We start from the raw sequence: 27,977 nt of genomic DNA, 5'->3' as shown, positions 1-27,977 counted from the left end.
CAAGTTTTAAGGAAATTTGCTCAAATTCCAATTCCTACAAATTCTGCAAACTAAACTGACCATAAGTTTTGTTTAGTTTTTGAATTGAGATATGTTATTCGTATACCCTTTGGTTATCTACACACCCTACATACGATCGTATAGGGACTATGCTATTGTATGAACAACCAGACATACACGTACCCGACAAAGTCAATCATGCCCAATAATAATCACACTCTTCCTTCCTTGCTTGCTCAATCTGTTCCACCAATCAATCACTCAAACACACATTCATCATCCAATTCACACTCTCCCCTTCCAAAATGCGAAAACCCTTTCTGGGATTTCATCTGTCCATCGTCTTTTTACTCCTCGCCCACGTTCACTCTCAACCCAATGACGCCGATGTAATGCAAGCCCTGAAGCACAATCTCACCCCACTCGGTTGGTCCGACCCGGATCCATGCAAATGGCAACAAGTCCGATGCTCCAGAGACAACCGGGTCACCCGGATCCAATTGGGTAACCGTAATCTTAAAGGCAGTCTCCCTGAAACCCTAAACCAGTTGACAGAACTCCAAGTTCTAGAATTTCAAAACAATCAACTCACCGGCTCGGTGCCGAGTCTCGCCGGGTTGACCCGGCTTCAGAACCTGCTACTCAGTCGCAACAAATTCACTTCAATTCCTTCCGATATGTTCAATGGTATGTCGTCTTTACAACAAGTGTATTTGGATTATAATAAGTTTGGCTCGTGGTCCATTCCGGATAGTTTGAAATCAGCATCTGGGTTACAAGTATTCTCTGCCACGTCAGCAAATGTTACTGGAAAGATTCCAGATTTCTTTGGGGGTGATACATTTGCAGGACTCACTGCTTTGCATTTATCTTTTAATAACCTTGAAGGCGGATTACCCGCATCCTTTTCGGGTTTTTCGATTCAAAGCCTGTGGCTAAATGGACAGAGCAGTAAGTCTAAGTTATATGGAAGTTTAGATGTGATTGGAAATATGACGCAGTTGACTGAGATTTGGCTTCATGGGAACCAGTTTTCAGGGCCGATACCGGATCTTTCGGGTCTGAACAGGTTGCAGAATTTGAGTTTGAGGGATAATGGGTTAACGGGTCTGGTTCCTGAGTCTTTAACTGGGTTACAATCGTTGAAGGTTGTGAACTTGACTAATAATTTGTTGCAGAGGCCGACACCGAGTTTTGGTAAAACTGTGGCTGTTGATTTAAGTGGGGTTAATAGCTTCTGTTTGCCTGATCCCGGTGTTGAATGTGATGATCGCGTTAATGTTTTGCTTGCAATCGCGAAATCTGTAAATTACCCGCGTGTGTTTGCTGATAATTGGAAGGGGAATGATCTGTGTAATTTATGGTTAGGTATTGCGTGTTCGAAGCATGGGGATATTACTGTTATTAACTTTCAAAAGATGGGTCTTATCGGTAGTATTTCGGGTAATTTTTCAAAGATTAAATCTTTACAAAGGTTGCTGCTTGCAAATAATAATCTTTCGGGTACGATTCCGGACGAGCTTAAAGATTTGCCTAATTTGGTAGAGATTGATGTGTCTAACAATAATCTTTATGGCCAAGTTCCAAAGTTTAAGGAAACCGTTAAGGTTATAAGTGACGGGAATCTTGATATCGGTAAAGATGGTCCAAGTCTGACACCGATTTCACCGTCTGGTGGCGGTCAAAGTCAACCTAATGGTGATCGTGGTGGTGGTGGCAGTGGAGGGAAGAGGTCGAATACCAAGGTGGTGGTGGGGTCAGTTGGCGGTGGTCTATGCGCGGTGCTTTTTGTCGGTTTACTCGGCGTTTGCGTTTACAAAGGTAAACGCAAGCGCTTAATTGGTAAACCATATCAAAACACGATGGTGATCCACCCCCGCCACTCGGCTTCAGACGGTGATGCGGTCAAGATCACGGTTGTTGGTGGACCGAGTGAAACCGCTAGTCAAACGAGTAGCGCGACCGGGACTAACGACATTCACGTGGTTGAATCTGGCAATATGGTAATTTCAATCCAAGTTTTGAAAAGCGTGACTAACAATTTCAGCCCAGATAACATACTCGGGAAAGGAGGGTTCGGGACAGTTTACAAAGGCGAGTTACATGATGGAACCATGATCGCAGTTAAACGTATGGAGTCAGGAACAATGAGTGATAAGGGTCTGGAGGAGTTTAAATCCGAGATTGCGGTTCTAACTAAGGTCAGACACAGGCATTTAGTGGCACTTCTCGGGTATTGTTTGGATGGAAACGAGCGGCTTCTCGTATACGAGTATATGCCTCAGGGGACACTGAGTCGGTTTTTATTCGATTGGCAAGAAGAAGACTTGACGCCACTTGAATGGACTAAAAGATTGATTATTGCCTTGGATGTTGCTAGAGGTGTTGAGTATTTACATGGTTTAGCACAACAAAGTTTTATTCATAGGGATCTTAAACCGTCTAATATTTTACTTGGTGATGATATGCGGGCCAAAGTTGCGGACTTTGGACTTGTTCGGCTCGCCCCCGATGGGAATACTTCACTTGTGACAAGATTAGCCGGGACTTTCGGGTATCTTGCACCCGAATATGCAGGTATTTTTCATGTTATTATTATTATTATTATTTCTATTATTATTATTATTATTATTATTATTTTAAATTTCATAACTGTGGCTGTTATTATGGATAAACTTTTTGAAATTGATTATCTGATAATAAATAGCATGAGTGGCAAAATGGCCGGGTTGGGCTGTTCAACGGGTTAAAACAGGTTAGGGTCAAAATGAGCTACTTTCAATGTTTGTCAAATTCTTATTATTATGGATTTGCTTTTTGAAATTGATTATCTGAGAATAATTATCATGGGTGACATAACGGGTGGGTGAACTGTGCAGAGTGTCAATTAGGGGTGTGAATGTTTTACACATTACGGACCGAATACGGCATTTGTGGGTTTGGGTTTAGTATAAACTGGTTTGGGTAAAACCCTCAAGCCCATTTTTAGCTAGACGGATCGTGTTTGTGTTAACTCAACGGGTTCACAGGTTGACCCGTTCGACCCATTATTTTTATTTTTTTACAATGTGTCTGAGGTCATAAACTTAAATTGGTTTGGTATCTTATGTCCAGACTTAAAACTTAAAAGAGAAATTGACAGAGAGTTTATGATTAAAATGTCATTACTTTGTATACATTTTTATATTTTGTTGTAAAAATGTAAAGTTAAAAAAAGAAATAATTCGCAAAAAGATAAAAAGTAAAAGATTCAGGTTTAAACGGGCGCCGTTCGTGTCAACCCAGCTGGTTCGTTGGTTGACTGGTTTAACCCATTAATTTTTTACTTTATTTTTTAAAAATATGTGTGGTGTCATATATTAAATTGGTTGGGCATCTTATGCCAAAACTTACATTAGAAGAGAAATTGACATAGATTTTATACTTCAAATCTAATTATTTTATATGCATTTTTATTTTTACTGTAAAAGGTTAATTTGAAATACTGATTTGCGAAAAAGTAAAAGAATATCGGATCAAACGGGTCACATTCTTGTCGATTCGTGAATATTCGTGTCGTGTTAGGGGTCACAAATTTCCAGGTTTGTGTCGGGTTGCACCTATCAACCCCCGAACCCAACCTCTTAACACAAATGTAAATTTGAAAAGGTCAATTTGCAACAAAAAAAATAAAAATAAAAATAAAAATCGTGTTAAATGGGTCAGTTAGTGTCAATTCGCGAATATTGGTTTCATGCTCGGGTTCGTATTTCTGACACGATTTTCGGGTTTGTGTCAGGTTATACCCACGAACACAACCCACTTAACACCCTTTGTCAATTTGGGTTTGGGTCAAACCGGGCCACTTTTAATGTTTGTCAGATTCTGATTATTTAAGGTTAAAACCATAAAACCAACTGATGATTTTACATATTCCACCAGTGATGGGTCGAGTAACAACCAAATCGACGTGTTCAGTTTCGGTGTAATCCTAATGGAACTAATAACGGGCCGAAGAGCACTAGACGAAACCCGTCAAGAGGAAAGTATCCACTTGGTTCAATGGTTCCGGCGCATGCACATAAACAAATCCACCTTCTGGAAGGCCATTGACCCGGCTCTTGACCTTGACGAGGAAGCCCTAGCCAGCGTGAGCACAGTGGCTGAGCTAGCAGGCCACTGCTGCGCCTCTGAACCGCACCAGAGGCCTGACATGAGCCATGCAGTTAATGTCCTCTCGTCACTAGCCGAGCTCTGGAAACCGTCTGAACCCGACCCTGATGATATTTACGGAATTGACCTTGAAATGACTTTGCCTCAAGCGGTGAAGAAGTGGCAGGCGTTGGAGGGTATGAGTGGGTATGAAAACTCATCAGTTATCGGAAGTAATGACAATACGCAAACAAGCATACCCACTCGGCCCTTTGGGTTTGCTGACTCGTTTACTTCGCTCGATGGACGGTGAGGATTTAAACACAACTTCTTGTTGGTGTTCTACGGATTGGTTTGTTCATTCTTTCTTTCTTATGCTTGTTTATTTATCGGACGGTTCTTTGTTCTGTTTCTGCTTCTGGATAGCAATGTTTTCAACTTGGAAAATGCTAAAAACTTGTGAAATATTTGCAATGTTGGTAATGGTACTGTCTTTCATATTGCTGATAGTTCTAAGTTCTGTGCTTTTTTTTTAATTGTCATTTGGGTTTGTTTATTTCCCATAAAATGTCATAAATCCGGTGAGGCCATCAAAACGATGTCAACTTTTAACTTGTGTGTCATTATAGTCGTAAACGAACGTTCCGCGAACACTTCATTAGCCGTTCGTTGTTCGTTTGTGTTCGTTTGTTTAATAAGCAAACGAACATAAACAAGAAATTTTGTTCGATTTATGAACGTTTGATAATGTTTTCTTGTTCATGTTTAGTTGTATATGTTCATGAAAGTATAATTTTTGTAGATTAATGTGTTCTAAACATTTTATATTCTTTCATTCATTACCCTCAATATGAGATAGGGAACCACATTCTTGTATTCATTTTTCCGCTGTTTCTATTTCCCGATTATTCATATTGATTAGTACATCGACCTTCATCTATAAGTTTTGCCGTTTTTATTTTTGTTTGATTGGTACATCGACCTTCATCTATAAGTTACACCGTGCTTGCGGTGCGCGCATATAATGTATATATGTGTGTACCCTCGGGTGGGCAAAAGTGAAATTGCACTAATTTTGACGTTACTTTACTCATCTTATGAAAATAACGTTAAAAGTGGCTGAAGGTTAATGTGGCATCATGTGGTGGCGTTGATAGCCGAAAGACAAGGGTACATGCACTAATTGACCGGTGTGCTGATGGTTGAGTGTTACGTGCCTTATGTCCAAGGCTTGATGCAAAACTATTATTGAGCCGGGGGTTTCACCGGAAGCAGCCTCTCTATTTCTACGGGGTAGAGGTAAGGTTGTTTACATCTTACCCTTCTTAGACCCTACCATAGCTTTGCTATTGGTGGGATATACTGAGTACGATGATGATGATGTGTTCGTGAACCGTTTATGAAAACATTCATTTCCTTAATGAACGAAAACGGATATAAAATCCCGTTTGACAAGTGCTCGTGAACCGTCTCTGAAGACAATAACTTTTTAACGAACAAACATAAACAAAGCTTTGTTAGTGTTCGTTCGAGTCGTTTACATCAACAAACACACAAGTGAATGGGACTTAAAACATATGTTATTTTCCTTTTAATTAAATGACTCTTTTCTCTAATATTAAACAACAATTTTTTGTTGTGCTGTATATATATATATATATATATATATATATATATATATATATAAAATTCATTAGAAGTTCCACCTTGCAGCTGTTACTAGATTCCGTCACTTTTAGCATGTTCTATTTAGTTAAAATTAAAATATTAATCAGTCAACTCTATTAATTCCAACTGTAATATACGTGACCAGCATATCTTCCATTTGTACTCCTGTGCTGTTATGAAATTGGGGATTGTGTTTTATTATTTTTAGCGTTTTCAATTTTACCAGTATGAATCGTGCTGGAGTGGCGGGTTATAGCATTCAACCAAACACATCATATATATTTATCTGCAGGCCAATTTAAAATTTTGTCATCTCCGACTCGTGCTTCGGGTCAACCCGTTTAGTTTATTCGAATATAAGTGATACCCAATGACTTCCTAATATTGAAGATGTGATAAAGATTTCCTGAAGAATAGTTAATTTTAATATTGAAGATTAATAGTTAGAAGAAAAATTAAGTATCAAGTTTTAAACTTAGAACATTTTTCAAAATAATCCCTCCAAAATTAAATAAGAATGCTTTTAGAAAAAAAAAAAAAAGAAAGAAAACTAAACGGGTTAATAGGCTAACTAAGTCATGTCATTTTCTAGTATGTTTAATAATAAGAGTTGATGAGTTCTTAATTTATAAACCGAATATTTAAATCAAAGCATTTCTTGGGTCTGAAGAATGATTGAAATATTCTCAACTTCCCTGAAAGATACTAAGTATGGGTTCCGAGCAAACTGGTTTACTCCGAGCAAGGAATTTACTTCCTCAAGTTAGATATCCACTACCTAGCACGATAAGTCTTCATAATCTTCTAAGTATTTAGTTCGAGCAAACTAATACTTCTTTGAGCAAAGGATGTCCTTGAGCATACAAGTTTGCTACTGAGCAAACTTCTTTAAGAGCAACTGCTTAAACAAGATTCCCGAGCAACTTTGTGGGTTGAGCAACTTAGCTATGAATAAAAGATGATAAGCATGCTGGTAGGGAGTTTAGAAAGTTTTCTAACTGATACTCCCAACAAGGTTCAGTCTCGAGCAAACCAACAGTACCTGAGCGTACTTGGTTGTTTCAGTAAAGACTAAGTTAAAGCTGAAGTGATCCGAGCAAGGATTCTCTTGCTCGTGGTAGCAATGCCGAGCAAAGTTTAGTTTTGCTTGTGAAGATGAAGCTTGCCTGAGAAGAATGTTTGCCCGATGCAAATTATTCTAAGTATTCGCTTGCTCTTAGAAGACCAAGACTTGCTTGAAGATTACAAGGCCAAGGAGCCGTGCTCGATAAAGATAAAGCTTGCTCGAAGACCTTTTACACTTGTTTATTTTACTGTTTTATTAATGATTAGGATTTCTAGAAGAAATGTTATGGCCCATATAAATAGAATGATTGTTAGTATTAATGAGATACCTCTCTTAACCATAGACCTACAACCTGACCCGTTTTGAAGCTGGCATTCATTCAAACCTTAATATTCCATTGTAGTAAGCATTTAATGAGATATATCATCATCATCATCATCATCATCATCGTACTCAGTATATCCCACCAATAGCAAAGCTATGGTAGGGTCTGAGGAGGGTAAGATGTAGGCAGCCTTACCTCTACCCCATAGGGATAGAGAGGCTGCTTCCGGTGAGACCCCCGGCTCGATAGTAGTTTTGCATCAAGCCTTGGACATAAGACACATAGCACTCAATCATCGGGACACCGGCTGATCGGTGCATGTACCCTTATCTTTCAGCTATCAACGCCACTACATGATGCCTGATTAACCGTCCTTCACTTTTAACGTTATTTTCACGAGATTAGTAAAATAACGTCAAAATTAGTGCAATTTCACTTTTGCCCACCCGAGGGTTCACACATATATACATCATATGTGCGCACCGCAAGCAGGGCTATATTTAATGAGATATATGAGAATGAAAATCTTTTGAATTTATTTTGTTGATTTGTGTTTCTATTTTTAGAAAACTAACTAATTGTTGATGCATGGTTTGACGTCTCGGTCTTTATAATCATCAAAATACATTAAGCAATAAAACTCTTAGTCTTCCAGTCTGTGCAACTGTGAAACTTGAACGCATAACAGACACGAACAACTCGCTGAAACTGCATTGCAAGATCGTAGTCTTTAACGTCTGCAAACCGGATCTGATTATTGTATAATGCATTGTTGTCAGTTTCAGATAAATTAACCAGCCACATATGATCGATCACGCGCATAAACTCCGTTTTCATCTATGATCCCAATACGATTACCGCATCACCCGTTCGGTTATCATAGTACCACCGGTTGAACGTATTAAACAGACCTTGTGGAAAGGTTTTAACTGGAACCTTCTTCATAGTCTTTGGCGCTTTTACCTGTAATACCATCTTCCTCCAGCCGGTGCGTGGATCAATTTCATCAATATACTTATGTGTCGGCACCTGTGGCTTGAAGAACATAAACCCACAACGAGCTTCGTACAAGATATGTTGATAGAACCAATTGGCCCATTGGTTGTTTCCACGATTTATGAATGGTCGGTTGGCCAATGTTCTAACATCCCACTGTGGCATGGATAACACGTCAATGATACGTTTAAAGTAATAAATACCGTGTTGCCATCTCACTACACATACTTTAAGCTCCGAGTCGTATAACCAAGAAACGATATTACCTTCCACCGATCTCGGGCTCACGTACTTTTTCATCTGGTATGCCGATGCTTGGAACTTTGCTTGTTTGATTTCTTCGCACTCGTTTTAACGAAGAGTCTCAATCATTTTGTTCATTCTTTCAACGTTATATCCAAACATACCATCCAAAGCATGCTTTTTCTTCTTTTCAACCACCTTCTCAGCACTTTTATTCCATTTATGTCTTTCTTGCCTCAAACGCTCTTCAGCATCTTCAAAATGTTCAGTAGTAAAGAATGGAATACCAGACTCAGAATCGTTCGTCATGTACATGTCTGGATACTCCTCTGCAGTCATGTCTTCTACCTCAACCTCATCATAATTAGATGGCATATTCCCACATGGAATACCCATATTGTTTGTTGATGCATGGTTTGATGTCTCGGTCTTTATAAAGTATTATTATATTAGATTTAATGTAATAGGGGCATTTTGGTAATTTTGTAAAGCCCATTCGTATGTGATGTAAGGCACATTCGTTATACTTAACGAATGTGTCCATTCGTCTAATGTAAATCACATTCGTTAAGAGTCTTAACGAATGTGATAACGAATGAAGGGCCATTCGTCATAGTAATGTAATAGTACGAACGACTTAGTATCATTCGTGTTCATTAATGTATTGCGTAGCGAATGAGGTTATTCGTTAAGGGGATGTTTAACGAATTACCTATCGTCTATATAAGGCTCTGTATCTAATGTTAAAGTAATGAGAATCAGTTATTATTGAAATCACGCTGTCACTCTGCCAGATTCTCTCCAGAAACACACACTCGTTCTCATCTTAATTGTTTTCCATTAACTGTAATAGCTCGAATCAAAGCGCTGTCATCACATGAACTAGATCTATATGGCTCGATTGATTTCTCATTAATTACTGTTGATTTTTTCTTCATTAATTAGTGTTCTTAAATTATTGTTATTCTGTTTGTTCTTGTCAAATGTGGTTTAATATACGATCTAAGCAAGTGGTATTGGAGCCGTGGAGCTCAAAACGAGGATATTGAAGTTGTGTGAGCTAATTTGAAGAACGGTTGGTTGTTGAATCTACAATTTCGACACTAGATCTGAAGATTTTGAGGTGAATTTGAAGAATGACGTCAGTTGAGCACGCTCCATTGATCAGCGACGTCACCATTATTGATTTTGCTGTTTTTCACTTTTTATTCCTGATTTGCAGCAATTGGAGGTTTAAAAGTATTCTATTCCAAGATCTACGGTGTTTTATTGATTATTTACCTTAGATCTTGGTCTCAATCCACCTTTGAAAATCTTCTATTCCGGATCTGACCGAGATTTGTCAGATTTAGAAATTTTCTGCTTAATATTTGATATTATGTTTAAAATGTAATTTAGGGTTAATTTTTGTTTTTATGTCATAATTACAAAAATCCAAAAATATTGTGTTAATTTTGTTTGAAATTTTGAAAATGTAAAATCGCAATGGATATGGACTTATGCGATGTGAGAGTGGTATGAAAAAGTTGTTAGTTTTTTAAAAGGTTTGTTTCACATAATGTCGAGTTTTAAATTATAAAAATGATTATTATCTTAAGTAAACTACATACAAATAGGCAAGTGTACATATCGTATATGTAGTATAGTATAGGTAAGAACCAAGTATCAATCCACGAACATACTTGTTTGATTTTTACTACCAAATCTTTATATTTATTTTAACCGGAAGTAATCATCATAGTAGTTTTGATTTGACAAGCAAGTTTTAAAAGAAATTTAAAAGCACAAATTAAAGACAATATATTTTCTTAGGGGTGTTATTATATTTTTAAAGAGATGATCAAGGATAAAAGTGTATCATCTTGGTTACAACTCCTCTGAACTTGGTTTAACAGTTAATTGGTAAACATGTGATAAAGCTTGTTTTGGTAATTAAATGTGGGAATAACTCCGTATTCCTAAGTCATGTTATTCCATGATAATTAAAGAAAGACATATGAATAACTTCATGACCTCCACTAAAACATCATTTTATGTAAGCACGTGATTTATATTAAGTATTTGTAAGGTAACTTACTTTAAAGATGAGACAATCCCTTAAATTATTAAGTGAACTAACCTTGATATTTTAGCAAAAATAACCTTTGTATTATACTTAAAACACCAATTAAGATTAGTTAAGTTGTAAAGGATCAACCTTGAATGACCAAGCATAACCCACACAACTCTTGGTCAATTATAGAACTCATGTAATAACTATCCAAGAGTTGTTTAAAATAGGTTATTTTCCACACTCACTTGACTAGTAATTAACCGATTTTAGTTGATTAACATCAACAATCCATTTTCACAAAATTGTCAACATTCTCATTTTAAGATGACCAATTACTACTAATACTTCATTTGGTCTATGCTCATGTTAGGATTTATGCTTTTTTTTTTCTTAACCAAGTCTTTACAAGAATGACAGTTTCCTGGCTTATCATCAAGCTTGGTACTTGGTGTCTCTTTTAAAGTTTATTATCCAAGGCCTCGCAAGAATGGTAGTTCCCCAGCTTATCGTCAAGCTCGACACATGGGGAATCTTTTAAGTATATTTTAACATTCCTCATCAAGAGATAATTACAACATAACCTTTACTTTTTATAAACCAATCACATACAACATTATTAAACTTCAATTAAGATTCATTATAAATCAAGATGATACTATAAAAATTTAGCCAATACTAAGTATAACGTTATTCATCAAAGTAATAGATACAAACATGATTAAATTAGAACAATCTAACCAATTTGGATGACTAATCTTTGATGCTATTGATGTAACATTCGTTAAATTTAGAACTTAAAACCCGACCCGTTTAAAATTTTACTTTTCGGTCTATCGATATTAAATCAAGTTTATTATCGATAATTTATTTATTCTCGACGCTCGAATTAGTTTCAGTTATATACACACACACACACACACACTCACACACACACACACACAGAGACACATATTAATGTAACTATCAAGTATATGCCAAAACAACCCCTAAGCTAAACCTTTAACCATTTTTTACTCCCACCTCTAAAGTTCAGGGACCAAGTTGCAATTACTATTCCAAAATTTGATCTTCTTCCTCCTTCCCTCCTCATGCCAGCCGACACCCCTTTTCCCCTACCATGGTATCTCGGATTTTTCGCCATAAATCACGAAATTGAATCTATAAAAATAATTCTCCATTTAAGAACGAATCAATCGACACTCTAATCATGGAATATGATAACCAATTGACAGCTAACGCGTTCATCATTAATTCGCGGCTAACCTCGTCCATAAACACGATAAATATACAACAAAAACTCAATTAAACTCTCTCACACATTCATCTTAGCTTCACGACACAAAACCCTAACACAATTGCAACATACAAATCCGTTCAGACTAGTTTTAATACTAAGTTAGAGCCGCAGGCCATGTTACGCTGTTCACCTTCAATTCGTTAGCATCTACGGTAATTGATTTATGCTTTAAGTGCGTTTCCAACTAATTAATCAAAGCCCTAATCTTATTTTAATTAACAACGAACAATTAAATTTGATTGGAAGCTAGGGTTTATAATTGGGTTAAGGAAGAACAAGAACTGGCTTTGTATACAAATTTTGGCTTCCGCCCTATAACCAGGTTAGACACCTGCCCTAGTGGCAGGTGCATCCCGTATAACTCACTGAACCGGCCTTGAGGCGTGGCTTCGAGTCCCCCCAGGCCCGGTTTTACAAATCTTATTTTTTTTAGCTTTTTAATATCATAACTTATCATTATTATGCACTTATAATATTAATTAAATGTTATTTTAATGAAACCGAACACCGAGACATTATTTTCGGACTTTTTCCTACATCTATATATTATACAAATACATATATACATATATCCTTATACATTGTTATATAGTTGGAATACCAATAGACATATATATTTTCATCGCATATTAAAACGAACCAAACTACCCTAAGAGATTCAAAAATGATTTTCCTTCTAAATACTTTCTTTGTTAAAGTGTGTGTGTGTATATATATATAATACTTTCTTCGTTAAAGTATATATATATATATGTTTTATATAATCAATGATCAATATATATATATATTGATAGATATTATATAACGTTTATAAATACTTTATATTGATTATGTTTTGACAATGATTATTTATTTATAAATACGTATATAGATAGATAAATATTATACACAATGTTTTTTTCATCAAAATATATGTATCAATACATATTATATAATGTTTACTTATTCCATTTATCTCATAATTATAATAATAAACCGAACTAGATTGTAGGTTCAAATTTATCTCGTAATAAACAAATATGCATGTGCATAACATTTTTTTTATCAAACCTATTATATATAAGTTATGGTTAATTAATATTGATTATTTACAATATTTATTTATTTATAGAATATTAATTCAAAACGATAATAATAATAATAATAATAATACAAAATATAAGCAATAAATAATCAATACTATATATAATAATCTCCAAATTATTTAAACTGATTAATAACCTTAATAATTGAACTAGTAATTCGTTAATCTCAATTTTGCTTAAAACCCCATCAAACCTTAATTACATTATAAGTTTTGTTAATATTTCATTTATAAATTGATTTATATTATATTTAACAACTAGGAATTTTTGTCGGCAAATCTCGAGGAGCTTGACCGTTTTCAGTTTATTTATTTATTGTCGTTTCATCTTCAATAATCCACTCGTTAAAAGTAAGTAATTCACGTCCCTTTTTTTACCGTTTTACATTTTGGGGACGTTATGCGTTCACATTTTAAATACTTTATTTCACACTACAATTCCATTATTCGCCTTATATGATATTGCTCAATTAGTTATATGTGCAAATGTGACTATGTGTTTATTTTATGTTTTGGTGGTTGGTATCTTATCCTCATCCTCATATGTAAGGCCCCGAACCCCGGGAGCCCCACAGTTGGTATTCATACAAAATATAGATTAAAGTAATTAAACTTGAAAACGGTTTCTTCCATTAAAACAAACATCTCAGAGTGTAAATTCAGCGGAAAACATAAATAGTGAAGTAAGTTCCCTAAAACCCGGGAATTTTGCCCAAAACCAAATTTAAAACATAATTCATGAAACTATTTAAAATCAAATTGTTCAAAGTACATTCTTCCATCCACGTATGCCCTTCACCGTCCAAGTAGCTTCGTGCACGTCCAAGCGATAAGGCATCCTCTTCCTAACCTGAAACTCGTACTAACATGCACACAAAGTCAGCTTGAGCTGAGTGAGTTCAAGTTTTAAGTAAATAATATCAGTAATAACAAATATGGTAGACATACCAAAAGTTTTTAAAGTAAAAAGAGTGCATCCATTAAGTCATCGTTACCGAAGACTAAACATTCTCATACATACATACATATACAAAAGATATATATATCAACATCCTTTCAAGTACATCCCTATATATATAACCATATATATATAACATCCACGTATAACATCAGGGTTGAGCAAACGTATAACCCAAACACGTAACATCAACGCATGCAAACACAAAGTAGGCATACGTAACATCCGTAGTCGAAACGATTACAACTCCGCCAAATAGAGGCCAAACAATAATGTATATATGTATATATATGTATATATATTTTTTAACATCCCAAGGCCTACCATATACTAGCAAGCCTATATAAAATCGTTTAAAATATTTCATCAAGTAAGAAAAACACTTAGGTGTGCATGCTAGCCCAAAACTTGAAAAGAGTAAAAAGGGCATCATGAACTCACCTGAGATCAACCAAACACTAGCAACGAGCTAGGAAATCTCTAAGTGCACACTCACAAGTAAGGGCCTGTAAATTGTACACAACGCGTTACTAAACTAGACCGTAAGAACACACTTGCCTAACGGGCCGCTCAGGCCCAACAACTTGGCCCGAGGCCCAACCCATACTCTTTTACTTTACCTCAGCCCCTAAAACCTTTCAATTAACCAAATCCACCCTACAATCATGGTCGGGGCTAACCATGATGCACAACTCACCCATCGGTATGCAAATCGAGTCGAATACGCGCGTACTAAATCTTAAAAACCAATTGTCAAACAAATCAGCCCCAAATGGACCAAATTCCCATCTTAACCTTTTCATACATCATAATTATGTCCTCCGAGTTGATAGGGTCGACGGTTCCTTTTTACAACACTCACTTTAATCTTTAAACGACAATTTGCGCACAACCGACTCGATTAACTAATCACCAACCTAATCAGCCCCGGGTACCAAAAAAAATAATTTTCCCACAGCCCTTAAACCCCCCTAGGACTGTACAAACTGATTCGGTTGGTCATTCAATCGATTAATGCATCAAACTCAACAATTGACGATTCTACACCCGATAAACCCTAGTTTTCGAACTAAAATCGATTGACCGACCTAAACACCTCCAATGGCCACGAAATTTTAATATGATGTAAATGCCATACCTGGGAATCTTTCTACACCAGAAACTCTAATTTTTATTCACGGGAAGCGGGTCAATTGTACCTTGGCCGAAATCTGTCCAACGAAAAGAATCGGCAAAATTGAGCATTAAAACGATTAGGGGTGAACGAAAAAAGTGTTGGGGATTGTAGTACATACCTTGAACTACTTCTAAATGCCTTGAAATCACTCAAAAAGTCGAAGCAAGGAAGGGGGGGGGGTGACCTTTGGCCGATCGCAACTGGTAGGGTTAGGGTTATGATTGTTTTGTTTTATAATTATAATAAAAGAAGTTACATCCAAGCCCCTCCAATTTGAAGTATAAGGAATTATGGAAGAAAAGTTAGATGGTTTAACGTACCGGGATGAAGCAAAGGGTTACGAGAAACGTCGGTTAAATCCCCAGAATAATACATACTTTACAAGCTTTAACTCTTGGAACCGAAATTAACGGGCGTTACAAGTCCACCCCCCTTACAACGGGAGTCGTCCCCAAATCCCGACGCGTTAGAAACAACTGCGGATTGAGTTTCATCATCTCGTCCTCGGACTCCCAAGTAGCCGCGGAACCCCTACGGTGCCTCCACTGCACATTCACCTGTCTAACCACCTTATTCCTCAAACGCCTTTCCTAACGGTCAAGTATAGCAGTAGGTTCCTCAACATAGTTCAGCTTACTATCCAGCTCAATATCATCAAGAGGCACATGGGCCTCCTCATCGGCTAAACATTTCCTTAGATGGGAAACGTGGAACGTAGGATGAATCCCCGCGAGCTCATCGGGCAGCTCCAGTCTATACGCTACTTCACCAGCACGGGACAAAATACGGAACGGACCTATGAACCTCGGACTAAGCTTCCCCCTCTTATGAAAACGGATAATACCCTTCCAAGGGGAAACCTTCAACATAACCCGATCCCCAGCCTCAAACACAATAGGCCTTCGCCTTTTATCCGCATAAGACTTTTGACGATCCTGAGCGGCCTTCATAAAAGCCCTTATCTTACCGAGCTTCTGGGTCGTAGCCTCGACCACCTCCAAACTACCCAACTGCTTCTGACCAATGGAACCCCAACAGACTGGAGTCCTACACCTCCTCCCATACAGCATCTCAAACAGTGGCATCCCAATCGTGGCGTGATAACTGTTATTATACGAGAACTCTACCAATGGTAAGTGATGATCCCAACCACCACCAAAATCGATAACGCATGCCCGTAACATATCCTCAAGAGTCTGAATGGTCCTCTCGGACTGACCATCCATCTGCGGGTGATAGGCAGTACTGATTAAGAGTTTGGTTCCCATCTCCTCGTGAAACTTTTTCCAAAACCTGGAGGTAAAACGCGTATCCCTATCCGAAACAATAGATACCGGCACCCCGTGCCTAGAAACGATCTCATGAATAAACACATCCGCCAACCGCTCAGAATTAAAGGTCTCTCGAATCGGCAAGAAATGAGCGCTCTTAGTGAGTCTATCGATGATTACCCAATGGTGTCGTAATTACCCCTAGGAGTACGAGGCAGTTAAGTCACAAAATCCATAGTAAGATGCTTCCATTTCCACTCAGGTATTTCCAACAGCTGAAGTTTCCCAAACGGCTTTTGATGCTCGGCCTTAACTTGTAGACACGTCAAACACTTACTAACATACTGAGCCACCTCAAACTTCATCGCAGGCCACCAATAATTCTTCTTCAGGTCTTGGTACATCTTGGTCACGCCCGGATGAATGGAATAGCGCGACTTGTGCGCTTCATCTAAAATTTTACCCCTGAATCCCCCATACCTCGGTACCCATAAACGCCCATCCTTATACTTAACCCCATCGCCGACGTCTTCCAACAACTTTTCCTGACCCTAAATACGTTCTGACATAATCCATTCCACCTGTAACGCTTCATTCTGGACGTTGGCTATTTGATTCAAAATGTCGGGTTTGAGAATAAGCTGATAGGATTCACACGAATAGGTTTTGGTCTCTCCTTCCGGCTTAACGCGTCGGCTACCACGTTAGCCTTACCCGGATGGTACATAATCTCCATATCGTAGTCCTTAATCAACTCCAACCATCGATGCTGTCGCATATTCAGTTCCTTTTGCTTGAAGAAGTACTTTAAGTTCTTATGATCGGTATAGATAACGCAAGGAACACCGTACAAATAATGCCTCCACAACTTAAGCGCGATCACAACCGCCGCCAGCTCCAAGTCGTGAGTAGGATAATTCGCTTCATGAGGCTTCAACTGCCATGAGGCATAAGCGATGACTCGACCTCGCTGCATCAAAACACACCCGAGAATGACACAAAGGCTTCCGAGAAACTCTTGGAACCGAAATTAACGGGCGTTACATCATATCATTAGTATGACATACGCCGTCGGAGTAGCTCGTTATCTATGTGATTCGAGTGAAAAGACCATTTTTATATTTATTGTTATGCTAGTTGTAGTAGTTCATATTTATCGCAAGGAATTTTCATTTTCAATATTATATGTATTCAAAAAACCGTGATTACTTGCTCAACTTTATGTTGACAAACTATATATTTTCACGCATGACGCAGGTAGCTATATTGGATGAAGCAAGAGATTAAAGAGTAGATTGGACTTTAAGTTGCATGAGTAATAAGGACGTATTTTGTTCTTATTTATTTAAGTTGTAATGTTTATTTATTTTGAGACAATGTTTGTTTTTTTACGTACTTGAATTATATGAAATAAATAATTTAGATATTGACACGTGTATTTACTTTATTGTCTTTTGAGCTATGATACAATTATGTTGCGCCCCGGCATATTCTGTCTGAGGTTGGGGTGTGACAGATTTGTATCAGAGCCGAAGGCTGTAGGTGGTTAGACGTAACTGCCTAGTAGCATGCTTAGGGTCCATATACGTGCACGCTACTTGTTTAAATTTTTGTACACAACTTAATTTATTTTAAATTGTTTATCATATATAATTATACACGAAATCACACACTTATTCTGAGGCTATGCCTCAAAATCTTTTTTTTTTTTCAAAAATTTAGGATGATTTTTAAATTAGGAATTTCCTTAAGAAATCCCACCTTTTACTTCCCATCTCCTTGAGGATGATTCGTGTAACGGATACGTAGTAACTGTAGGGGGGACACACCTGTACACCGATCCCTTGACACCAAGGCTTACGAGTCTAAGGAAGTGTAATGCGCATAAATCTCAATCAGCCGTGAGACCTGGTTGCCTTCCTGGAGGGTGAGGTGTGAGTGTGAAACTTGTTAACCCAAATCGTATCACTCCAAATGTTCACGAATCTACTACACTCATTATATCAATCGTGGTCATGTGACGATCACATCCTTAATTTATAACCGAATTCACGATGATACGTGGCTAAACTCGGTTTTCCCGCATTGAGTTTTAGTTGAATGGGTGGATGAAGTACACAAATACGGGGTGGTTCCCAAAGTACTTCAACCATCTATCTCAACACCCCTCACAACTCAATTTTTCATCAATTTTGTGGAGTTAATACATGAATATTTCAACAACTTTTATTTAGTTTTCGATATTTTCATTTTGTTGGAAGGAACCATGGCGATTCATAAAATCCCAACCAACAAATGAAACCTTATATTTCAATTTTAAATTATTTTATTATTTTAATATATTTCAAAAATTTTTATTTGGTTTTCATTTTGTTGGAAGGAACCATGGTGATTCATGAAATCCTAACCAACAAATGAAACCTTATATTTCAATTTTAATTTATGTTTTTATTTTATTTATTTTCCTCATAATGTTAACAATAATAAAACTTTGTTTCATAAGTGATGCACTTCTCAACCTCAACCCAAATCCCAACCTCAAGTTGTTAAACAAAATTCACAAGTATCAATTTACACAAACCCGCATATTTACAATATTTACCCAATTCTCATAAATTTCACACAATTTTCCCCGCATCATGTCTTCTCGCCTCATCAATCATACCCGCTGCATCGGTAACTCTGGCCGTAGCATGTCGTCTCTAATTACGAAGGGAATTGGGGGAGCCCTCCCAATACTCATCACCCAACTTCAAACCGTGAATGTCGCTAATGTTCCCGTTGAACCCTAATGTTTTCTCTTTTAAACAATTCACCAACGCTAATCCGACCGATTACTTTGGGACTGAGGGTGCTACAACCTTTCTTCAATGATTCGAGCACATGGAAAGCGTGTTCCTCCACTGTGCATGTCCGGATGACAAAAAGACCATTTATGCCTCAAGCGTTTTCAAATTGAGTGCCCTTACTTGGTGGAATAGCAAAAAGAAAGACCTTGGGGCTGAGGTTGCCATGGCCTTGTCATGGGATGACCTCAAGAAGCTTATGCTAGACAAGTTCTACCCGAAATACGAACTCCGGAAGTTAGAAGACGAATTTGAAGCAAGAGGGAGGTGATAATACCACTTACAACGATCGGTTTCACGAATTGAGCCTCATCATCCGCATATGTGTCACACCCCAAAAACCTTAATATAACAGCGAAAGACTTAATCAACTAATTTGGGCGGGGATAGACGCCGTTTACCCATCAGTATTTAAGCACAACATAATCATATACAAGTTGGACTTTTATTCATTATAAAATGTCATAGATCGCACATGTCATAGTACACGTTTCGTTTAAAAAAGAAGTCCAACATTCAAGTATTACACACTTGTTTTTCCCACATCTTCCTCATGAAGTATTCCCTTTTCATTTACCTGAAAACACGTTTAAACTAATTTTGTCAACACAAAGGTTGGTGACTTCTCAATTTAAATACCATGATGTAATAGCTTTCGGCCTTTACATCAATTATTTCTTCATTTTAATCAATGGGAATATCATTATTAACTTTTGTATTTCACTTCACATTTATTTCATTGAAACAAAGGTTTTCTTTGTTTAATTATTCCTATAAATACCACTTCGTCCATACGGAGTGAAGTCATTTGATTACCTTGCCTTTACTAGACCAAGGTCTACTTTCGTTTTACACACGAAAGTTATTCAAATTTTCACATCGGTCCTCGCTTTACCACGAGAGACCATTTGGCTCCCCTTTCGCTATAGAAACGAAAGTGCATAAAATTTAACACACCGGTCCTCGCTTTACCACGAGAGACTATTTGGCCCCCCCTTCGCTATAGAAACGAAAGTGCATAAAATTCAACATTTTATTTAACAAGTGTGATAGTTATAGACGAGCTAGGAATATAACAAATGTATGACTCCCTTAAATCTATAATCAAAAGCGTACAACAATCGAAATATTTATCACTTACCCCACCGGCGCGACCGGTGATGATAGGGCGTCACCCCGATAGATCTATCAATATTTCTATGCCTGTTTAACAGTTAATGATTATAAGGCTGTGGAATTGTTTTCGATTTTTACGCACGACAGCCCGACCATATGGTCAAATTTAAAGTTATTTCAATACCACAGTTGTCAAGAAAAAATGCGTTTTGACCCAAACGTGTTTTGCCCCAAAACATTTATAAAATCATTTAAATGTGTCAAAACAGTGGGGATTTATGAGAAACTCACCTTTGTCTCAGCACAATTAACACATACGAGATAATACACAACCAGTTGATGCAAGATCTTAACAACAGTCATCCAAAGATAACTGGATTTCCTATGTTTAATACAAAATATATTAACACATAACACATACAAAAGTAGGAACGTATCCTAACATAACTCATTTATTCTCACATGTCTTATTTATCATAAATTAATGATTAAATTACGAAGTTCTATCATTTTAGAAAATTGTAACCGACCTGTATGTTTCAAATTATCGTATAATTATAAACTTAGTTCCAAACCATTTTTATATAAGTAATACATTTCTCGAAACTAAAAATGAATGTTATTTAATAAGAAGTATATATATTTATCGTAGAATTATAATACCCTTTTATTAACCGGTTATCTAAATAATTTATTTGGTCCAAATATCGTATACATACATACATACATATATATCATAAATTTACACGAAATTGTCCAAGTCTTGATTATGCCGTTTTTAACACTCGATGTTAGCTAACGGTTTTCTAATTAATTATTAACAATCTTTTCATTGTCCAAGTTGTTTCCGGTAACGATATTTATACTAATCTCTAGTTATATAACCTTTTCAACACTTAAAGATAGTAAATATATACTGTCAGGACCGTAGATCTAGTGCAAACCAAAATAGGTTGACAAGAACACACATATCTGATAACCCAAAGGCCTATTGAATATCCCAGCGGAATCAGGATATTCAACAGATGGGAACGAAGGTATGAGACAAACACAATAACGAAACAAGAATAATAATCAGTAAGCACGGTATAAAGACAAAGATTTACTGTATTAAATATATCATTCAATGGAACAGTAAATGGAATGTCTAGGATTTCGTGAAAGCGGCGGCGGCGGTACGAGGAACAAAAGGAATATTCTTTAGAATGTTTTCTCTCGTATATTGTGCCACACGCGCTCTCTCTCGTGTTCTCTTCTAAAAAGGAAACCTAGGACCCTATTTATAGGCCCTGACATTCCTTCTAGAATCCATAATGATTACAAAATGAATGACAAATAATTAATACAAGTGTCAGAGTCTTCGAGCAAGACATATCTTGCTCGAGCAGACTATATATGCACTGTATGCTCGAAAAGTGTCTTTGAGCATACTTTACTTAGAATATTTCATATAGAAAGTATTCTCCTCTAGCATGCTTCATTCTTCTTGACAAATCCTTGCTTTGCTTGAACTTGTCCTTCGAGCAAGCATATTCTTCTTGATGTCTTCAATTCTGCCTTAGCTTATTTAGCATTCTTCATCATGCTCGGATGTGAATCTTGGTCGGAACTGAACCATGCTCGTAGTCTATACTTGGAACATTGACATCTTTTTATTTCATCCATGCTCGTCAACAATGTGCTCGGATCACTTGGCTAAAACTTGAATGATCGAGACGTTTGCTCGATTGGCAATCCGTACTCGACAGAAGAACACTCTTGCTCGGAGAAGTGTAGCTTGCTTGAAGCCTTCAACACTTAGAAGAATACACCAAAACAGTTCTGGAAGACCATGCTCGAGGTAGTAAACCATGCTCGATGATCTAAGCTTGCTCGAAGTCCATACTTAGCCATTTTCTTGAGGAGGTTGAGAAGATTCCAATCTTTCTTGTAAATATCCGACTCAACAATCTCCCCCTAGATTGGAACAAGCTCAGATGCACCAAAACATACCCGCATATAGTTACAGATGTATCAAATATCTAAGATAATCAATTTAAGCACACGTCATTACATTACATAAATGAATTCTGCCTCTAGGGCATTACACATCAAATTTTTTACATGTCAAAATTACAAAATAATAAAACAGGATACAAAGATAAAACAGAAATAAGATGATTATTAATAGGCTCCATTCTGCTATCTTCTCCTCTGGCTCCTTGCAACAGCTCTTTCTTTCTTGAGTTTAACAAAGGCAGCCTTTTGCTTGAACATCTCAAGCTCCACCCCATCAAGAGAATCAATAGGAAACTCTGCATGCATAATATCTTGAAGGTCTTGGATATGTATGAATTGTAGGTTTTCATCATACATAACCACTGCAATAGTCCCTCTTGACGCATTTCTCAGGGATATTGAATCATTGTGTCTGTTGTAAGTGAGATGAACTATCTTTCCATTTTGTTGTACATGGGAGTTTGGCTCAATCATCTCCCTTCTCATGGCTAAGTACTCTTTTAATGTTTTCCGTTTCCCACTAGAGCTACTTGCCCGATGTGTTTTTCTTTTCTTTGAGTCCCAAATGGAGAGTTCAGCAGTGTGCACTTCACTGATTCTTTTTCTTTTCCTCTTTCTTTCGGCCTCACTGTGAGTTTCTCTTCTTTTCTGTTTGAGAAATGGGAACCCCTTCTCAGATTGTTCTTTTATAAACTTTGAGAGGTCATTTCTCTGTTGGCCTGCAAGTTGGCTTCTTTCTTGATTGTCATAAAGGTCTAGTTGAGCCATTTTCTTCGGTTGTTCATTTGAAAAACTTCTCAAGTCATCTCTGAAAATTATCAAGCTTTCTTCATTGTCTTCAGTTATCACTCTTAAGGTCTTTGATCTTTTATCGAAATAGAGATGTGTGGGCAAGTTCAAGTTTTTTGAAGGTTCAGGCCTCACAATCTCTGACCTTATGGCAATTCTGCTTGTACTAATTGAAGGATTTTTCTTTGCTTCCTCAATCTCAGACTCTCCAAACCATTGTTTGATGGTTTCAACTGTTCGCATCATTACTCTTTCCGGATTTGCACCTCTTTTGCAGAGTATGCTTATCATATACGTCCTTTCTTCTTCTTGCTTTTTCAGCTTTGCTTCCTGTAGTTTTCTTTCTGTTTCCATAGATAATCTTTGCTCTCTATGATAAATTTCAAGTAGTTGGTTATGAGGCATTTTATCAAATTCTTCTTCTGTCATTCCCTTATTCATCACAATGTCCTTCAAAGTTTGTACTCTTTGTGGATCGTTGAACCATTGTGTGACTTCTGCCTTTTTCTTTTCAGCTTCTTCCTTCTCCTTCTCCAATCTCATTCTTAGTTCTTTTTCTCTTAGACAATCTGCAGAGCATTTCCGATCCTTGTGGGAATCTTTCAACATTTGTACTTTCATTTTCAGCTTTTCAAGAGAGAGATTGATCAAGGAGTTGTAGTTGTAGCCATGGAGTTGCAGAAACTTAATGTCTTTGTGTTTGCTTTTGAATATCTCATATTCTTCTACATCTCTGGCTTTCTTTTCTGTTCTCCTTTTGCTACTATCTGATTCTTCCAACACCTTCTCCTCTTTCTCCTTCTTCTTCTTTCTCATATTCTCCATAAAATTTGCAACATCATCAACAAGGGCATTCTTGTACATTCGGTAAAATGTTCCAAACGATTGCAGATTTAGGAATGTAGGCCTGTGTCCAGCTTTTACCAATTCTCTCTGAGTTTCTTTGCTTCTAAACCCTTCAGCCTCTTCAGTAATTTTCTTTTTGGGCATTTTCTGCAGAATCATATTTGAGGCTCAGGAGATGGGCTATATCCTCTTTTTCTTTATCCTTATTCTTCTATGCTCTTTCTTCTTCTTCATCACTTTCATTATGTTCATCCAAGTTGTGAAGGGCTCCTATCATAGGTTCTTCAGTTTGAATTATTTGAGGCCCTTCAATAACCTTGGGTTGTGTTTCCCTTCTCTTGTAAACCTTTACAGATTTTTTTCTTTTTGGTTTGGGGATCACAAACTTAGATGTTTCTTTTCTTTTTCAGTGACCCTTGGACTTCATGTTCTGGTTCTGTTATGATTGGTTCAGTCATTGTAGGTTTTTCATTTACATTGCCTTGTTTATCATAAAAAAATTTCTTCTATTATTGGCTCATTTATCTGGGGTTCTTCATCAGTTACTTCATTTATTCTCGGCTCTGGTTTATCTTTAAGTAGAAGTTGGCTTGCTTTCCAATATTCTTCACGCTCAGCCTCTTGAGCCCTTCTTGCTGCTGCCACTGTTTCTGGTGCATGCTTATCCGGATTTAGTAGAATGTCATAGTGAGTTCTGAGCGTGACCAGTTGGGCAATGAATTTGACATACGTATTCCATGGCATTTTCGGTCCCTTATCTCTTTTGGTTCTTCACTTACTCCCAGACCAAATTGAGTCTCCAGTTCAGGCTCTAGCTCAGGTTCAGACTGTGTAGGCTCGGGCTCTTCCACAGTTTAAGCCATTGGAGTTTGTTCAAATTGGTTTTCTTTTAATGCTTCCACAGCAGCCCCAATTTCCTCATCAACTCCCTTCTTCATCCTTTCTTCTTCCTCTACCTTTTTATTCATCTCAATCAGTGCTTCAAGCACTTCTTGAGGAACTTCCTCCTCTTCTTCAACTATCACCCTCTCTCTCTCTCTCTCTCTTGATTTATCATATTTATCACAGTTTGAACTGATTCAACTTCTGCAATATCTGGATCCACTACATCATCCTTTTGAAGTATTTGTTGGAATCGGTCTGCCCAAGACACATATTATAATTGATGTGGCTAGTATGTCATGATCCAAGTCGGGTCATACCCAGTAACAAGCTAGACAAACACCAATTATATTGGTATATATGATATGATCATAAGTAAATAAATATTGACACTTATGTTATTTAGAAAGGGTTTCTAAATACAATGTACTTGTGAATGAATAAATCATATGGATGATTTATAATTTGAGAGAGAGCATTCCATAGTGTTTTTTAAGATGGTTAAGTAACAATAGGTTAAAAAATATTACCTAGCATGTTACCTATATTGTGTTATATTTATAATACAATGTAAGTTATATAACATAATGTAAGTTATATGATACAATATAAGTTATATAACATAATGTATAAATGGAAAGTTGAAAAATTAATAATAATAAGAAAGGAAGAAAGGGGGCCGCCCCACCTCTCTCCCTCTTTTCCTTATTTTATTATTATTTCAAACATAGTGGGTACATGCAAGAGATTCTATTGGGCATCTTGGGTGGTGCCTTTTATGACTTCCAAACTCACAATCTCTCTCTTGGCAGAATTACACAATACACAAAACACTGTTCCTGTCTTTTCTCTCTTGGAGATTTTCGGCCAAGAACAAGGAACAAGAAGGAGGAGTATTAAGTGTGAAATCCTAGCTACAAGGTGTTAGTTGAAGGCTTGGGGTATACAAGCTTGAGGTCTTCTCTCTTGAAGATTCGTCATTCAACCAACTCCCTTTCACTCTCCACAAGCACTCAAAAGGTTGACATGCATGTGTAGTTTTATGGTTGCATATGTTTTGTAAGAATGTGTTTTGTATTTGTACCCGGGCTTGGGTTTTGGCATGTGTAAAATCGGTTTTATACATATCATATTAACAAGATTCAAAACTTTATTCTGCTACGTTTTATCATAAAAGAGGGTTTTATGGCTTTGATAATCTTGTTAAAACCCAACAATGGCATCAAGAGCAACTTATACGGATGCATGCTTCATTGGGTTTATGGTGGGTTTTACCATTTGGCCAAAAATTTTAGGGGTTTTGGTTACCCCTTGTGTAACATCCGTATTTTGAGAATTAATAAATAACGAAAAGTTTTATTATTATCGGTGTGTTGTTAGTTTGGTTGTGTGCGTGTTTGTATTTGGATAAGATTGGAATGGAGGTGGATGGTGGGGCCCATGGCTCCCTATATAAGGCCATTCCCCATCCTTTCACCATTTCTTTACACAACACACACACTAAAAAAGACACACTTTCTCTTTAGCAATTTGGATTCGGATCCAAGCAAAAGGAAGGAAGAATCTTGGGTGTAAACACCATAAAACAACAAGAAACACCACCAAGCTCCACGGATCTGTCCAGATCCGAACCCGAGACCAACAAAAGGTGAGTTTTGGTTTTAAAGGTTAAGTTTTAAGTCGGATTCGACATGCAAACCGATAGAAGGATAGATCGGGGTATATAATGGAAGAAAAACATGAACTTGATAAGTTATAACCCTACGAGAATGTTATATGGTAAAAATGTGATGTTCGGGCCTTATAAAACGCAAGTATACAAAGTTGGTACAACCCAAAACCCTTAAAAAGGGTAAAATTGGGTCCTAAGGAAGAGTCACGAAGTAAAATGGCCATTAAATGGTAAAAACGAAGAAGAAGAATTTCGCATCGCATAAGCCATGCGAAGCAAAAAGACAATTTCACATCGCACAGTCATGCGAAGCGAAACAGTTCAATGCGAAGCGAAACAGTTTCATGCGAAGCAAAACAACTCAACCCCAGCCAGGGGCGCTGCCCCTTGGACCCTGCTAGGGGCTGCCGCCCCTAGACCCCGCTACCAGGGGTGTCGCCCCCGGACCCCCGTTAGTTGAGGGTTTCATAAATTTAGATGTAGGAAGTATTGGTAATAGATAATTGACACGCGTAATGTATTGTACAGTTAGCCGTGCACAACTAAAGAAGGGAATTACCATTAACGTGAAAGAAACCAACTCCAGGTGAGTTCTACCCCCATTTCTCTTTGAAATGTTTTCGGGGTTGTGTGTATACTCCTATGTGCTAGTTAATACATTTACTTAATTGATAAGTGTATGATACGTATATGACTATGTATTGGATGTTATTACTATGATGATAGTATGAATGAGCATGTATATATATATATATATATACATGAGACAGGTAAAATACGCACGTATGATAAATGTATGGTTATTCGAGGCAGTAGGGACCAGACCCTTATAATATCTGTGATGTTAGGGACCAGACCCTTATAATATCTGTGATGATAGAGACTAGACCCTTACAATATCTGTGATGTTTAATGTAGAATAGCTTATGATATACCATAGGGTTTTATGAAAGAAAGTATGTAAGTACGTATGCATGTATATAAGATATATATGAAAGGAGTAATAGAAAAACTAAGGTATGAATACGTTTTCGGACGCGTATGAGTAAGGGTATGAATGTATTGTATGTTAATTGATTAACTAGAACTAACTCAGCATAGCTGACTTTTAGTATGCACGCAGGCAAATAGGTTGAGGCAGCTGGCTTAAGGGGGGGACACAGGGTATGGACTGAAGAGACTAGCATCCTTGATGAAGTGTTATGAATGTTTTAATTAATTATTTATGAAAAGACAATTTGTATGTTAAGACAAGAATGAATGTTGTTTGAAGTTTTTGATTAATCCGCGAAGTTTTTAATTTACTCTAATTTTAGAACTGTGTTTATGAGAAAATCCAACACCAAAGTAGGGTTGCCGGGAACGGGGCCTTACACCTTGTTTTTTCAAGGTTATACTTTACATGCATGTGGTAATATTGAAAAATTAAGTCATATGGATGGTTGATTGTTTTGTTTGGACAAAACCCAAAACTTTCTGTTTGGTTATGTTATGGCCGAAAGTTTTAGGGTCAAAGGGGAACCATTTTTGGTCATTGTGTTATTGCATATTTGGATGTG

At 37.1% G+C, this 27,977-nt stretch overlaps 1 pseudogene; it reads left to right on the top strand.

Annotated features, from left to right (window-relative positions):
- Positions 1 to 305: 305 nt before the first annotated feature.
- LOC143570359 (receptor protein kinase TMK1-like) lies at positions 306 to 4,538 on the top strand (annotated as a pseudogene).
- The last annotated feature ends 23,439 nt before the right edge of the window (positions 4,539 to 27,977 follow it).

The sequence above is a fragment of the Bidens hawaiensis genome, unplaced genomic scaffold, assembly GCF_021521415.1.
Source record: "Bidens hawaiensis isolate Kalapana, Puna unplaced genomic scaffold, B.hawaiensis_p1.1 tig00001269_1, whole genome shotgun sequence".
In the NCBI taxonomy this organism is placed as follows: domain Eukaryota; kingdom Viridiplantae; phylum Streptophyta; class Magnoliopsida; order Asterales; family Asteraceae; genus Bidens; species Bidens hawaiensis.
Note: the sequence above shows the minus strand (reverse complement) of the source record. Positions and strands in the feature narration are given on the sequence as shown.